The 17,329-nt window shown below is 39.0% G+C and overlaps 1 protein-coding gene across 2 annotated transcripts in view; it reads left to right on the top strand.

The window, feature by feature from the left end:
* The first annotated feature begins 1,145 nt into the window (after positions 1–1,145).
* Positions 1,146–17,329, top strand: part of TMEM108 (transmembrane protein 108) — a 246,556-nt gene continuing 230,372 nt past the window's right edge. For both annotated transcript variants that reach the window (XM_067470209.1, XM_060781804.2), the window contains exon 1: positions 1,146–1,240. The gene's annotated coding sequence lies outside the window, so the exon portion shown is untranslated. The remainder of the gene's footprint in view (positions 1,241–17,329) is intronic.

Below are 17,329 nucleotides of genomic sequence, written 5' to 3'. Positions count from 1 at the left end.
AGTAGTAAACAAAAAGCAGCAATTAACAATTAAACAACAGTTCCTCTCATTACAACAATAAAACCAATAAAACCAATACAAACCCAATTACTCCTCATTGACGGTCAGCGTTCGCTATCTCATAGTCCAAATTCCAATTCCACATTGTCAGTCCTATCAGTCCTAATCGTCTGATTGTCCTTATCTAGTTGTCAGATTGCCCAAAGGCCTGGTCCCACAACCACGTCTTTACTTTCCTCCTGAAGGAGAGGAGGGATGTTGCTCCCGTAATTTCCCCCGGGAGTGAGTTCCACAGGTGAGGGGCCACCACTGAGAAGGCCCTGCTCCTCGTCCCACCAACCTCACTTGTGATAGTGGTGGGGTCGAGAGCAGGGCCTCCCCAGATGATCTCAAACTCCGGGGTGGGACGTAGAGGGAGATGCGTTCAGACAGATGCAGTGGACCGGAACCGTATAGGGTTTTGTAGGTCAAAACCAGCACCTTGAATTGTGCTCGGAACTGAACCGGCAGCCAGTGGAGCTGACACAGCAGGGGGGGTGGTATGCTCCCTGTCTGACGCTCCAGTGAGTAATCTGGCTGCTGCTCGCTACACCAGTTGAAGTTTCCGAACAGTCTTCAAGGGCAAACCCACGTAGAGTGCGTTGCGGTAGTCTATTTGGGATGAAACAAGAGCGTGGACCACTGTATCCCAGAATATCAAGGCAGGTAATCCCACAATATCTGCTTTGAACTGGATTATCAGAGTCCCCTTGACTTTATTTTCACAGCTGGGTCTCTTCAAGGGTTGTGGGTTGATGAGTGGCAGGTGTTTCATTCCTGGCTTGTGAGGTAACAAAGAGGAGGCTGAGAAGACTTCCTCTTGACTGACCCTAAACCAGGCATGGGCAAACTTCGGCCCTCCAGGTGTTTTGGACTTCAACTCCCAGAATTCCTAACAGCCTGGCCTCAGGCCCTGAGGGCCTGAGGCCAGGCTGTTAGGAATTCTGGGAGTTGAAGTCCAAAATACCTGGAGGGCCGAAGTTTGCCCCTGCCTGCCCTAAACTTAATTGAGGGCCGCCTCCTGAGGGGACATCTCTAAAGAAAGAGGCGCCGCGACATGATTGGCCCTCGCGCGGCACGTGACCGATGCTAGGCAACACGTGCGACTGGGCTCCCGGCGCGCGGGGGTCTCAGTCAGTCAGTCTGGGTCTGAGGCGGCGAAGGTGCGGCAGGGCGGAGGCGGCGCTGCTCCTCTTTCCAGGTAAGTCTGTCAGCCAGGCTTTGGCTTGTCAGCTGGATACAGTCACAGCCCTCAGGGTGTGCTAAGTATCAAAGCAGGGCTGCCTAGGTATCCATCTCCTCCTCCTTCTCCATTCATTCTGTTGGTCAAAAAAAGGGGGTGTGTTAGCAGCTTTACTCCATTCTATGTGGTTTGCATTAAAAAGAGCCCCCCCCCCCCTGCTCTCCTTTTCTAATTCTGAGGAAAGTGATGGCATTTGTATCCTCCTGCTTTGAATGCAGATTTTCCTTTTGTGAGAGTCCTCAGCTCAAGGAGTATTGGAAGACATGGGGGATATTACTTAGAGATGTTCAGAGAATTGATTGTATGAAGGTATCTTTGTATGTGTGTGTGTGTATATATGTGTATGTATGTATGTGTATATATATGCATTTCCCTCTCGCTTCCCTCCTTCCCCCCTTTTCTGTATACTATACAATCTATATAAATAAAAATGTAATGTTCGTTTGTGGGATTAACAGAACTCAAAAACCACTGGACGAATTGACACCAAATTTGGACACGATACACCTAACAACCCAATGTATGTCATTCACTCAAAATAAGTTGATTTTGTCATTTGGGAGTTGTAGTTGCTGGGATTTATAGTTCACCTACAATCTAAAAGCACTCTGAACCCCACCAATGATGCAATTGAACCAAACTTGGCACACAGTTCTCCCATGACCAACAGAAAATACCGGAAGGGTTTGGTGGGCAGTGTCCTTTAGTTTTGGAGTTGTAGTTCAGCCACATCCAGAGATCACTGTGGACTCAAACAATGATGGATCTGGACCAAACCTGGCACGAATACTCAATATGCCAAAATGTGAACACTAGTGGAGTTTGGGGAAAATAGAATCTTGACATTTGGGAGTTGTAGTTGCTGGGATTTATAGTTCACCTACAATCACAGCATTCTGAACCCCACCAACGATGGAATTGAACCAAATTTGGCACACAGTTAGACCATGACCAACAGAAAATACTGGAAGGGTTTGGTGAGCATTGTCCTTTGGTTTTGGAGTTGTAGTTCACCTACATCCAAAGATCACTGTGGACTCAAACAATGATGGATCTGGGGCAAATTCTACAAGAATACTCAATATGCCCAAATGTGAACACTGCTGGAGTTTGGGGGAAATAGAATCTTGACATTTGGGAGTTGTAGTTGCTGGGATTTATAGTTCACCTTCAGTCAAAGAACATTCTGACCCCCCCCCCCCCCGATGATAGAATTGGGCCAAACCTCCCACACAGAACCCCCATGTGGGCTACATCAACGTGTGGCAGGGGACGGCTAGTATAAAAATAAAAATGTAATGTTCGTTTGTGGGATTAACATAACTCAAAAACCACTGGACGAAATGACACAAAATTTGGACACAAAACACCTAACAGACCAAGGAGTGTCCATCACTCATAACCCCCCCCCAAAAAAAAAAACAGTGGAAAGGACTTAAAACCCCCCAAAAAATAAATAATGAAAAGATAAATGACATACAGAAAAAAGGGAAGGAAGAGGGAGGGAAGGAAGGGGAAAAGGAAGAAGGAAGGAAAGAGAGAAAGAAGCATGGAAGCAAAGAGCGAAGAAAGGAAGGAAAGAGGTAGAGAAGGAAGAAAAGAGAGAAAGAGGAAAAGAAGAGGGATGGAAAGAAATGGGTAGAGAAAGAAGGAAGGAGAGAAGGAAAGAGAAAAAGGAAAGGAAGGAAAGAGGGAGGAAAGGAAGAAGAGAAAGAGGGAGGGAAGGAAAGAAAAGGAAAAATGGATGCAAAAAGCAAAGTAAGGAAGGAAAGAGGCAAAGAAGGAAGAAAGAGAAAGGGAAGGAAAAGAAAAAGCAAGAAAGGAAAGAGGTAGAGAAGGAAGGAAGGAGAGAAGGAAAGAAGAAAAGGGAAGGAGGAAAAGAAGGAGAGAAAAAGGGATGGAAGGTTGGCAACTGCAATGTGTGGCAGGTACAGCTAGTAAAGCATATAAAATGTAATTGGCTCTCCAGAGGCAGTTTTGTGGCATTCCCACCTGAAGGGCAAGAGGAAGGATGCTCTGCCAGATCCAAATGAATGGAAATGAAATGGATCTTGTGATCTGTACAGTGAATTTTAAGCAGAAGAGTACCATGGAGGAGAAGACAGCGTTTTGGAGGAAGGTCTTTAAACAGACGGCAAACAGGAAGCTGATTACACAGTCTATTTATTTATTTATTTACGACATTTATATGCCGCTCTTCTCACCCCGAAGGATACTCAAAGTGACTTACAAGATATATATACATACAATATATTATATTATTAGCATAGTACAATATTAATATTATATATGCATATATATCTTCAGAAGAACTGACAAAGAAGACTCAGGATCAGTGCTGGGACATAGGGATGTTTTGATGTCCAGGGTTGATAACATCATTCATACAAGGCTTCTTCTTTTCTGCTCCCTCCCAATGAATTCGGGGATAGTTCCTCTCCACCATCAACCATTTCTTTTTGGAAATTAATAAAAGCTCAGTATTCACATTGACCCACAAAAAAAACCCCATATATATACGCATACATACACACATAGAGAGAGCGAGGAAGCCCCCAAATTATGAACACGATAAGTTCTGTAGGTTTGTTTGTAAGTTGAAATTGTATTTAAGTTTTAAGTCTAACTCCAGCCATATATATTGGCGGGGACAAGAGAGAGGGCCTTCCCAGGGACCTTCCACACACCCCTATATCCCAGAATATCAAGGCAGAAAATCCCACATTATCTGAGTGTGGACTCAGATAACCCAGTTCAAAGCAGATATTGTGGGATTTTCTGCCTTGATGTTCTGGGATACAGGGATGTGTGGAAGGGCCTTCTCAGTGATTGCCCCTCCGCTATGGAATTCCTTCCCTGGCGAGATTAGATCAACCGCCTCCTTCCTGGCTGTGGGACCAAGCCTCGGGGGCATTGCAATAAGGCGACAGTAGGGAATTTTACCCTGCTGACCGGATTCGGTATGGCTGATCTAAGATGATTTTAAACCATATGGAGATAACTGATTTTAGCGTTTATGTATATTTATAGTTTATTTTATGTTCCGGTATTGAATGGTTGCTCTCTATATATGTTGTGCTCCACCCTGAGTCCCTTTTGGGCGAGAAGGCCAGAATATAAATGCTTTAAATAAATAAATAAATAAATAATAAAAAGTAAGTAAAACTTTGTGTTGTCGAAGGCTTTCATGGCCGGAATCACTGGGTTGCTGTGAGTTTTCCAGACTGTATGGCCATGTTTCAGAAGCATTGTCTCCTAATCTTTCTCCCGCATCTACGGCCTTTAGCCCCCCAGGGGAAAGAAAGGCAGTATATAAATACTGTAAACAAATAAACATCCTCAGGGTTGTGAGGTGTGTTGGAAACTATGCAAGCGAGATTTATATATCTCTGGAAGGTCCAGGGTGGGAGAAAGAACTCTTGTCTGTTGGAGGCAAGTGTGAATGTTGCAGTTGGCTAGTTGCAGTATTGAATAGCCTTGCAGCTTCAAAGCCTGGCATTCCACAGATATATAAACTCCACTTGCCTGGTTTCCAACAAACTTCACAACCTTAGAGGATGCCTGCCATCGATGTAGGCGAAACGTCAGGAGAGAATGCTTTTGGAACATGGCCATACAGCCTGGAAAATGCACAGTAACTCAAGTAAAATTTTATTTCTATTCCAACTTATCTCCCCATGGGGGCAGTCCCCATCAGGGCAGTTCATAAAAGGCAAAATATGAATACAAGATTAAAGCCTTTGCAGATGACTTGTTGGGAATTGTAGAAGACCCAGTGAATAACCTTGAGAATTGGATTAAGAAGATGCATGAATATGGAAAAGTGGCAGGCTTCAAAGTGAATAAAGGGAAAACTAAAATCTTAACTAAAAATGTAAAGAAGGAAAACCAGGAGAAGATAGCAGTGGCTACGGGAATGGAGATTGTTAAAAAATTAAGGTACTTGGGTATCTGGATAACCGCAAAAAATGGACAATTATTGAAGAATAATTATGAATTGGTCTGGAGTAAGATACAGAAGGATCTCAAGAATTGGAAATCACTGAAACTATCGTTATTAGGAAGAATAGCATTAATCAAAATGAATGTATTACCAAAACTATTGTTTTTATTTCAAAATATACCCGTAATCAGAAATCAAACAATTTTTAATAATTGGAATAAAGAATTATTGAAATGTGTGTGGAATGGAAAAAGACATAGAATTAAATATTTAAATTTAATTGATAAAAAAACAAGAGGTGGACTTGGATACCCAGATCTAAAAGCATACCATGACGCTTGTGCTCTCTTATGGATCAGAGACTGGATGCTGTTGGAAAATGAAAAAGGTCTGAATTTAGAGGGACATGATCTACGAGTAGGATGGCATGCCTACACGTGGTATGATAGAGAGAAAAAAGAAAAAAAAATTGGAAATCATTTTGTAAGAGCATCTCTATTAAGAATATGGATGAAATATAAAAATTATTTTTATAATAAAACGCCATTGTGGGTGTCCCCAATGGAGGCATACCAAAGAAGATTGCTGGGATGGAGAACGTGGCTAACATATAAAGACATTTTGATAGAGAGGACATCTGAGATTAAAACTTATCAGCATTTAAAAGAAAAAAATATCCATTTGACATGGTTGCACTACTTACAAATGAAAGAATATATAAAGCAGGATAATAAGACAGGCTTCAACTGGGAAGAATCAATTTGGGATAAGATTTTGAAGTTAAAGAAAAAAATAATTACAGTTATTTATAATACATTACTAAACTGGCTAACGGAATGTGAACAAGTTAAACCATGTATGATAAAATGGGCGGAAAATATAAGAAGACCTATACAATTCAGAGAGTGGGAACAGATGTGGAACAAAAAGTTGAAATATGTATATGCTACAGATTTGAAAGAAAATTGGATAAAAATGTTCCACAGATGGTATACCACTCCAAAGAAACTATCTTTAATAAACAAAAATACTTCCGATAAATGTTGGAAAGGATGCCAGCAGACAGGTACCTTTTACCATATGTGGTGGACATGTAAAGAAATAGGGAAATACTGGTCTATGATACATGAAGAACTACAAAAGATTTTGAAAACAGTTTTTAAGAAGAAACCGGAATATTATCTATTGGGCTTTACAGACTTGGATTTACAACTACAGGAAAATGAGGATAGACTTTTTACTTATATAACGACGGCAGCCAGAATTACATTAGCAAAAATTTGGAAACAGGATAATGTACCTACCAAGGAAGATTGGTTAGGGAAAATTAGAGAAATAAGAGAGATGGATGAATTAACTTTTTTCTTGAAAAAAAATACCGGAAATCCGATAAAGAGAACAGACTGGACCCTTTATGATAATTACGAGAAAGAAGAGAGTAAATAAGAGGACTATCTTTTTAAGATAATGGAAAAAATTTTGAGACACAACACCTGATGAGGAGATGGAAGTCAAACCTTTTTAGTTTTAAAAGTTGTTTTTTCTTGTGTGTTTTTTTTCTCTATTTTTCTCTTTCCTCCACCCTTTTTGTGGAGTGTTTTTTTTTATTACTATACTTTCCTACTGTTCTATCTTCTTTTAAATGTTCACCCTCTTTCGTTGTATTCACTATATAATCTAATAAAAATTATTATAAAAAAAGGCAAACATTCAGTGCTATAAAATACAACAATAGACTAAAGAATTCCATATATATAAGTTTTGGGTAGCACAGGGAAGTGTTAACACCCCTGTGGTGTCCTTGTGATAATTGGATTTTGAACAATGTGGCTTGTTGTGGAAACGAAGATTGGTGAGAAAGCTTCAGCGGAGACACCTTTTCCCTGTGATAACTCTTCTAGGAATAAATTTCCCTTCCAAGGGCAAAATTTCTCTCACTTTTTGTTGTGTCACCCTGGTTCTTCCCTTTGTAAGTTGGGTGTTTGTAACTCGGGGACTGCCTACACGTACACACGTGTGTGTGTGTGTGTGTGTGTACAGTACAGTACACTTAACCAGAACTCACACAATCAGAATTCCCAAGCAACCATCAAAAACATTGAAGAAACATACTTTCAATAAAAAATAAAATACATATATAATACAATAAAACTTAAATTTGTCATTATTTGTTTTTAAATTACCATTTTCAATATTAATATCAAGTAAATATGGAGTTTATGGTACATTTTAGAATCGGTATTAGGCCTGTTTTTAATTGTAACTCTTAAGCAACCAGAAACTACACTATCGGTCATCTATCAATCCTCATAGATACCAATTAACTGCGAGTCTACTGTATAGCAGTGAGCTAGGTAAAGTACAAAGAGCTTTGGTTGCTCTTCGGGGTGCTGAGGAGGGTCAGTGGTGTTAGGCCAAATATTAATATAGATATCTTTAACTTGTCATCAGCCAGACACTGGCATAAAACATAGAATAAGTGTTTGACACTCAGAAGTAAAACAGACTACAATCAACCCTCAACATTTGCAAGAGTTAGGGGCTCAGGATTGTCTTGAAAGTGAATACGGCAGTGTTGTTGTTTTTTTAAAACCTCTCTAAGGATTTTTAGGTCCTCTAGCATGACTCTATTGTTGGTTCCTGTTGAAAACTAAAAAGAGGATTCTGCTGGAGGACCCAGAGATTCTTTCTGGAAATCTCATAAGTACACCAGCATGGTTTCTGGAGGGAGTTGTGCCAGAGGCCCTGGAGGTTAATAGAGTCAACATTATAATCAAATCCGTGAATAATGAAATCTGCAAAAGTCAAACCTTCAAAAGTCAAACCACTGATCTAGCCAATGTACAGACAACATTGGTAGCTCTTTTGGAAGCTATAAAGAGCCAGTGGTTATTATACCAAATACTAAAGGAAATATCTTTAACTCTTTGCCAGCCAGACACAAATACACACAATGTAATAAGTGATTGAAGCTCAGGAGTAAAACATGACTACAACTATAGATAAGAGCATGTGTATGTGATGGACACACTTTCTCCAATAATAAATTAATGGGGCAGAAGGACTTGAAAACTTTGTAGTTAAAGTAGAGAAAATGGTTTTTTTTAATTCAAATGATCTGAATGCATGAAGTGGTATGTGTTAGTGTGAATGTATACATGCTCACAGCTATTATATGGAGATTTACTAGCTACTTTAAACATAGAAGGGCTTTCTTCTCAGTAAATGTGCATAAGACATTTGAAAGAGAGCAAGACCGTACCAAGAAAAACCTTGAAAACTTTAATATTTGAGAGTGAATCACTAGATTTGCTTTAGGTAATACTTCAGCCAAAGGATATCTCTTGACTTGTGTTTCCATTCTTCAATTTGTTCCTGGCACTGTCATTCCAGCTCCATTTGGGTTTGCTTACAAAACAAAACAAAAACACCAAAGCTCTACTCATTTAACACCAGTTTCAAGAATCAACTGCTCTTGTACACAAGAACTTTTGAATATTTTTCATTAGCAGAATTCTGTATCTTGTCCTAGTCACTGTGAACAAATTGCCTGTTATACAATATAAAAAAAGATATTGAATGTTCTTCCACATTATTGTTACCCACCTGACATTTAGAAATGAGAAAAAAAAATCTATGTATTTAGAAGCATTCCATCTTCCCAGGAATGACCCCCTGTAACCATCCTTGTTTATACAAGTGTTTTTGAGCAAATGCTTTCAAAGTTATCTGCAATACACAGGCACTAAGCTAATTATGGTAAGCATATGTCTGGCAGGCCTGATTTTCAGGGATTCTTTAGATGCTAAGGATTCTACAGGAATTTTTCAGGATTCAGCTGCTGAGAAGAATCCATAATCCAGTTAAGAAGCAGAAAGTTTATTTCACACTTGTACACTAATGTTCTTAGTCTGCATGCTGGATACGGACAGGGAGAGAATATATTGGCGGAGAGGATGGAAAGAAGCAATGAATTTAAAGGCTAAGAACAAAAATGTTAATGAAGATGACAACCTCCTGAACAAAAACATTCATGGGGAAACATTATATGAGGGTTCAGATGCCAAGGCTCACTTTTCCTGGGATGATACACAGTGTGTTTAGAATTAGAAATTTGAATATATTCTGACTTTGGTTTAGATGCAAAGTTTTAAAGATTTTGGCATGATTCAAGGACTAAATACCCTAAAGGTGTCAGAACCCATCTGATCTTGAAAGATAAGCAGAGTCAGTCCTGGTTAGTACTCAGATAGAAGATTGCCAATGAATATGAGATGGTGCAAGTTATATTTCAGAGAAAGAAACTGGGGAAGCTACTGCCAAGAAAACCTTATGAAATTCATGGGGTTGTGACAAATCAACAGGCATATACACACACAAGTCATGGTTCACATATGTATGCAAGTCATGACTGAGAAAGTGTGCTATGGAATAGGATATTAAGGAAGTATGGTAACATTTGATGGATGTGGATCCTTTTTGATATAGGGACAGTCAGATGCTTCTGGGAATTCCTATTAGCGAAATATAAATGAACCCACTTTCTCATATTCTGAAGCTGAAGTGTGATATATTTTTGGAGAGAGCAGACGACTACCTCTTTAGGATCCCCCAAAGATGCTGAATGATCTGAGATGCTGAATCATCTTTCTCAAAACAAGTACAGAAACTTGAATAGTGCCTTTAAAGCCCAGGTATTACAGACACTACTGCTTGGGAGTAAGGAATGTGCTTCCTAACAATTTATGTCTGCTAGGGAAAACATAATGTGTGATGTTTACAGCTCCATTTATTTCTGTAGAAGGTTATTCTGTGTGATATGTCTACAAACTAAAATAAAGATATACTGCCTGGAAGAAAAGCCATTAGAAGGGAGACAATCCAGACAAGCAAATCTTTCATCCAGACTGATCATGATCATTGAATTCAGGAGAGAAAATACCTTTCATTACTATTTTTCTCCCTCTCATATACTATCCCTCTCCCTCTCATTACTATTTTTCTCCCTCTCATATACAGTCAGATGACATCAGGAGAAACCAATTGATAAGAGAAAAGATCAAAGGCAGTTGTTTTCTATGTGTGTGTGCACCTTGAAATTTTCTGCTGACTTATGGTGACTCTATGAATGACAGAGTTTGAAAATTCCCAAGGAAATCGATTTCATAACCTTACTCTTTCACCATAAATTGCTAACTTATTGTTAATTTTTATTGGCAGAATAGTGGCAAAAAGAACCATGTGTTTCTATATAAGAATGGGGTGTACATATCTTAAATTTAAAGTACAATTGCATTTCCAGAACAATCCAGGTGCACAGTTGTGCTTTAAAACAGGTTGGGTGAACTCACGCACCAAGAAAATATGCAGCATCAGTGCAAGAATTTTGTGGAATTGACGGAATGAATGGCCACAGAATTGGTCAAGCTGTGTTGTGTGGGCAATGGTGGGCCTTCGAGAGTGAGGGTGATGATCGGTTTGAGTATTGAACTACAACTTTATAGTGACCAGCCATGGAAACTCAGTAGATCACCTTAGACAATCTATGAATACATGTTAGGAATCCATCTTCAGTTTTAATTGCCAGAAGTTGGAAACAATAGATGGAGATCACTATTTTGGCATTGTTTGATTTTCTCATGAACATCACCAGTCTGATCACAATGAAGGACAGTGCTGGAATGGATAGAACATTGCTCTTTTGATAGGGAAAGTAACTCTCTCCAGTGTTCATTTGAGAGTATAACTGTTGCCACCAAACAAGGCCCTGCATTTGCTCTCTAAATAAAAATCAAGCTGCTGAAAATTGCCAGCTGATACGTGTTATATTAAACTTGTAGTAGATGAAACAGGCTAGCCTTCAATTTTAGAGGACTCTTGGGTGCCATAGAGACAGCATTTGTTGTGGACTGCTTACTCCATCTGTAAAAATTCCCCTCCATATGTGTAAGATTCTGACTGTTTATTCTGGTGTTAATGTGAGTGGTTTTCCATTGAATGGATGATGTAGGAATCTCTGTTCAGATAAGAACACAGAGCCTAATGATTTAACAACATACACATTTGGGGAAGAGATATATAAAAAGATGAATGGTCCTTTCTGATCTGAGTTGTCTAGTTACTATTGTGAGAAAAGTATTCCATAACCATGTGAGCAACAGTTAAGAAAAGTAATATGAGTTCACAGCTAGACTTGTTTTTCATCACAGTATTTTCTGCCAAGGCTCTTCTTCCGTTAAGAGTTATATCACTTCTCTAGGATTATATCTTTCAGTATTGAAAAAGGCTTCACCTCTTGACCTCTTGCTGGTTGTGCAGCTTTAAAAGCACGAGAACCCTGCAAAAGAGTGGGAATGCTACTTTTATTTCCATTTTTGTGCTTCTGTTTCTTGATCAAATAACACGCCAAAATATTACTAAACACATGGCTGGTTAAGGTTTTTTAAAAAATACTGAGAAGATGAGGCAGCACAATGCCACAAATCTGCTTGGAAACATTTCTCTTTTATTTTAATGGCATGTACTTCTACATAAATATGTATAAGATCATAGTCATGAGGAACAAGCCAAGTGTCTTTGCTGGATTATCAATTAGCAATTAATATAACATGTAGAAACTTCCTTTAAAACCATAGGAAACAAATAAAAACGAAAGACTTGAACGTTTATGGAGTAGAATATGATAGAGAAAAGTAAAGAACAAAGGAGAATAGAAAAGACCACAAAGGCCATCTAGTCCAACTCCCTAACATGCAGGCCAAGCTAACAAATGAAATTAGAGGATGAAATAACCAAGAATTTGTAAATAAATGGAGGCTGGCATTTGGATATCTGGAATGGAAGACAAAGGTAGATTTGAAAGCAGCCACAAAGAGATTTCATTAAAACAAGATACAAGGATAGATTCTTGATAGATAAGAGATCTATGTTGAGTACTATCCAAATTCTTGGGTGTTGGGTTCACGGGTGGGGGCTAAGAGGGGTATGGGCTTGTTTAAAAGTGATAATTGAATAGTTATTAATAGCTTTTTCCTTTTTTCATACATGCAATAAAATAATAATGTTTTAAAAAGAAAAGAAAATACAATCAAAGCACTCCTGACAAATGGTCACCCTCCAGAGAAGGAGACTCTGCCACATTAGCCTTGTTTAATTTATTGTTTATGTATTGGGTTATATTTGTTTAGTGTTTACATTTGTATCCTACCTTTCCTCTAGTAAGTTCAAGAAACCTAATATGATCTTTCCAGTCCTAGGAGGAAGGTCAGGCTGAGAAAGGAATTGGATTCAAGCCTGGATCTCCAAGTCCCAGTCTAACATTATGACTACTACATCATAATAACTTTTGTCTAAAGGGGACTATTTCATACAAGGCTAGAAGAAGGATGTCACCTGCAAGCCTCTGTGAATGTGTTTCATGCTGTGAAGTTCTTGACAGAAGGACAATTACAGGTGGATTTATGGAATAAGAAGCTCCATGTGATAGAAATAGGCGAGCTCATTAGGGGAGCAAGGTTGACATAACAAACAGCTCTCAGCTTAGATTCTTAGCAGTGTTGAAATGCCATCCTGACTGATGCCCTTTCACTGAGCAGTGCCGTGCCATGTGGCTCAGTGTGGGTAGGGTGGTTAGAAGAGTCTTTTTCTGCAGCAGCACTGGTGGTGGCGAAAGGTCCTGTCCGACGACCTGATCAAAGTCATTAACTCATTACAGCATCTTGCATACATCATAAATAAGTTGGTTGCAGGGGCTGGGTGCCACTAATTTTCACAGCAAGCCATTCTCACTGCAGTCAGTCTTTGCCATTCAAAACAGCATCCAGATTACATCAGACTGTCTCCCACTCTCTGTATACCTTGCCAATTTGAAGCATTAACAGACGAGCAGGCTTCTTCTGTTTCACAAGGCATCACAGAGCTTTGACAAGGCATATGCAACAGCATCATAAAGAATCCTTGTCAAAACATCCTCCTACTGTGTAGGCTGTAGGCAAAATGGTTTGTGCTGAAAGGAGATGTAGTTTGTGTGCAAATTTTGGTAGACTGTAGGAAGAAGTTTTCCTCTCGTAACTTCTATCACAGAACTGTAGTGATAAGAATATCCTGTCTAGCACTTTGTGGATTTTTATGATGGAACATAATATGACTTGCAAATGGTTAGAAAGTATAAGACTGATGGATAATACTAACTTTGTAAAAATATAATTTAGATTATTGACTTGCCAGTTGCTGCTACTTAGCAAAATAGTTAACTTCATATCTGTGCCAATACTTGCCATACATTACCTTTCTATGGTGGTGACATTGCATGTTGCTGTGAGGCAAGAGGCTTTGCTGGCAATATCCCTATTAGAAATTGGGTCATGCACATTAGATAGTCTTTTTCTAAGGAGTCAAACTAAATGTACCAAACAGTTACTGGGCATCAACGTTTGCGCAAGAGGGTAAGGGCAAATGACTTCTCAGAAACTATGGTAGTGGTACTTTAGCTACTATTTTTAGCATGGTGCAGAAGGCATTGGTGAATCGTGATGTCTTTTACCATTGAAATGCTGTTATGACATCTGAAATGAGACGAGATTATGCTAGAAGATTTGGCCAGCTACAGGGAAAGAGCAGAGTATAAATATAAGCAATGCTGTGTTTAATGATGCAACACTAGACTCAAACTGAAATGATGTTTCAGCTGCTGACATGCTCAGAGCTAAAAAAAAAATGTTCAAAGCTGGAAAGAATATGGAATGTGAGAAGCATTTCATATTCAGGAGCATTCTGTCAGGAGAAGCTCAACATTATGAAGCAAGGAACAGATTTTATAAATATTGTTATACTTATGTTGAGTGAGTTAATATAAGCAGGAATGGGACGTTCTCATCAGATAATTAATATATCAGATAACTAGTAAATAAAAATGTAAGAAGTAATGGAGAGACATGAATAGTGAGGCCAGATATAGGAAAAGCAGTTTGGGGATGTAATGCACAGTATGATCAAATAATATTAATAAGGCTTTATACAAAACTGATTAATATTACCAGATTCCACATTTATGCTCCAACTACGGAAGCTGAACAAGATGAAACATCAGCATGGACATCAGCAGAACATATTGATAAGTGATTGAAAAGCAAAAATAAGAAACAGTAGAACCAAACATTGTAAACAGAAAATTTGGCCTAGGATCAAAAAACAAAACAGGAGAGTGACATATAAAATTTTGTGAGGCCAATTTGACAACTGTATAGTTGCCACTGTATCCACTGGAGGTATGTTCCTATGCTTACAGTGGAAATAATAAATAGAGGATAATAGCAAACTCTGTGAAATGAGAGATTTCTGGATTAAGTTACCATAGAGTCACCTAGAAAATTCCTAAAACAGTAACCTTTCTTGGAATTTGGTAGGTCCTCCAATGTGTGAAAATTTCTACTTAAAACATACCCTAGAATTGCCTAAAAGACCTGGAAAAAGTCTAGAGATGACATATTTTGTCCAATGTGTGTAGGTGAGACTGCGGGCATCAGTCCGATGGGTAGAGGGGTTGTACTGTATATATGAACATCAGCTGATGGTCAATACAAAAATGAAAAAGTATAGATAACTTGAAGCAGAAGGTGGGAAAATTCCATTCTTTCTGCAAAAACAAGACAAGGAGCAGATTGCTGCACAAACTGAACTGATAATATTAAGGTATAGATAAAGGTTTTCCCTAGACATTAAGTTGAGTTGAGGCTGATTCTGGGGGAGTGGTGTCATCTCAATTTCTAAGCTGAAAAGTCGGTGTTGTCCGTAGTCACCTCCAAGGTCATGTGGCCAGTATGACTGCATGGAGTGCCATTACCTTCCTGCCAAAGCAGTACCTATTAATGTACTCACATTTGCATTATTTCAAACTGCTAAGTTGGCAGAAGCTGGGGCTAAAAGCAGGACCTCATTCCGTTCCCCGGATTCAAACCACCGACTTTTCAGGCAGCAAGTTCAGCACCTCAGCACTTTAACCCACTGTCACCGGGGGCTCCGATAATATTAAAGACTACAGTGAAGTAAAGAACACTAAATCAATCATTGTGTCATTTTAGATTCTTTGCTGAGTTCAGGCTATTATACTTTCCATCTTCAAGTAATATTTTGATAGATCCGTGTAGAATTTAAAGGACATATAAAGAATGGATTTGCAATGTTAAGCCGAATTAACAAGGATTCTGAAGCACCCTGAACCAAAGCCAGGGGATTGTTGGGGAAGAATGCCAAAAGATAATACCTTCTCTCAAAAAAGGAAGAAAAGCTACATTGAATGACAAATTGTGAGTAAACTCCCTAAAGAGTTAATGACAGGCAAGAAGCAAGAAGATAGCAAAACGAGACCTCTTCCACAAAATCTGAGAAATCAAAGAGAAATTCAGACTGAGAATGGAAAATGATGACTAATGCATAATCAATATTTTTTAAAAAAAACTAGAACTAATACACTGAAGAGATGAAAGGATGATAGATTAATATAAGAAAGAACCTTTTCTCAGTGATTCCATTGCTTTGGAAAGGGAAGTAGGAACTGTTTTCATGCGACTTATGAGAAATAAATTACTAGGGACAAATATCAAAGAGCTGTTTCATCCTAGAGATATGGCCAAAGTATGATAGTGCCAGATTCATAATTTTAGTTTCTAAGCAAAGTTCAGTCTATCATATTTTCTATATGTCAAGAGATGATATCACTCATTAGGGAAGAGGATAATCCTTGACAAAGTAGGAAAAAATAGGAAAAGAGGAAGAGCACAGGACAGATGTCCACCTAAAGGCTCAATCAAGGAAGGACCAGCCCTGAGTTTAGAGGACCTGAGCAAGGATATTTAGCTCTTCTTCATTTTTCTCCTCATGGCAACCCTGTGCTAAGAGTCTTTCAGGGAGTGCAAAGTCACCCAGTGAGTTGCATAGTGGTACTGGGGCCTTGAACTAGGATCTTTCATTTTCCCATTCAGCATTCTAGCTATTGCAAGGGTCCTCAAACTAAGGCCTAGGGCCTGGGTATAGCCCTCCAAGGTCATTTACCCGGCCCTCGCTCAGGGTCAACCTAAGTCTGAAACGACATGAAGGCACACAACAACAACATCAACAATCCTATATCATCAGCCAAAAGCAAGCCCACTCTTTTCATTGAAATACGAATACATTTATATTAGTTAAAATTGTTCTTCATTTTAATTATTGCATTGTTTTAAATGTTTTTTGCACTACAAATAAGATATGTGCAGTGTGCATAGGGATTCATTCATGGTATTTTCAAATTATAATCCTACCCTCCAACAGTTTGAGTCACTGTGACCAGGACCCCTGAGCTATTGCATCACACTGGATTATTAATCATTGCTCATTTTCTCTAAAAAAATTCTAAACTTCATGTTCATTTGAAAGACAAGAAATTGTTGTGTGCTTTCAAGTGATTTTTAAATTATGGTGATGCTAAGGTGAACCTATCATGACACGATTTGTTCAGATGAGATTTGCCATTGCCTATCTCTGAGATTGAAAGACTAACTTGCCCAAGGTGACTGAGTGGGTTTCCTAGTCTGACTGGAGAACACGTATACTGGGGCCAGCCTTACTATTCTCTCTTGTTTTCATCGCAGAGGCTAGTGGGTGCAACATAGGTTGTGCTACACTCATCACCTGGAGTGATGTAAGTTGGCAGGCATGTAGCCAGCGGGGGGGGGGGGGGGCCTTTGGGGGCTTCAGCCCCCCCCCCCCCCGAAATTCTCATGGTGGTCTGCGAAAAGGCCTTACTGGTACATTATTTAAACTGTTAAATCGTGCCATGATAGGTTCACCTTAGCATCACCATAATTTAAAAATCACTTGAAAGCACACAACAATTTCTTGTCTTTCAAATGAACATGAAGTTTAGAATTTTTTTTAGAGAAAATGAGCAATGATTAATAATCCAGTGTGATGCAATAGCTCAGGGGTCCTCAAACTTTTTAAACAGAGGGCCAGGTCACAGTGCCTCAAACTGTTGGAGGTAGGATTACAATTTTAAAATACCATGAATGAATCCCTATGCACACTGCACATATCTTATTTGTAGTGCAAAAAACACTTAAAACAAT

The sequence above is a fragment of the Anolis sagrei genome, chromosome 6, assembly GCF_037176765.1.
Source record: "Anolis sagrei isolate rAnoSag1 chromosome 6, rAnoSag1.mat, whole genome shotgun sequence".
NCBI classification, from domain to species: Eukaryota; Metazoa; Chordata; class Lepidosauria; order Squamata; family Dactyloidae; genus Anolis; species Anolis sagrei.
Note: the sequence above shows the minus strand (reverse complement) of the source record. Positions and strands in the feature narration are given on the sequence as shown.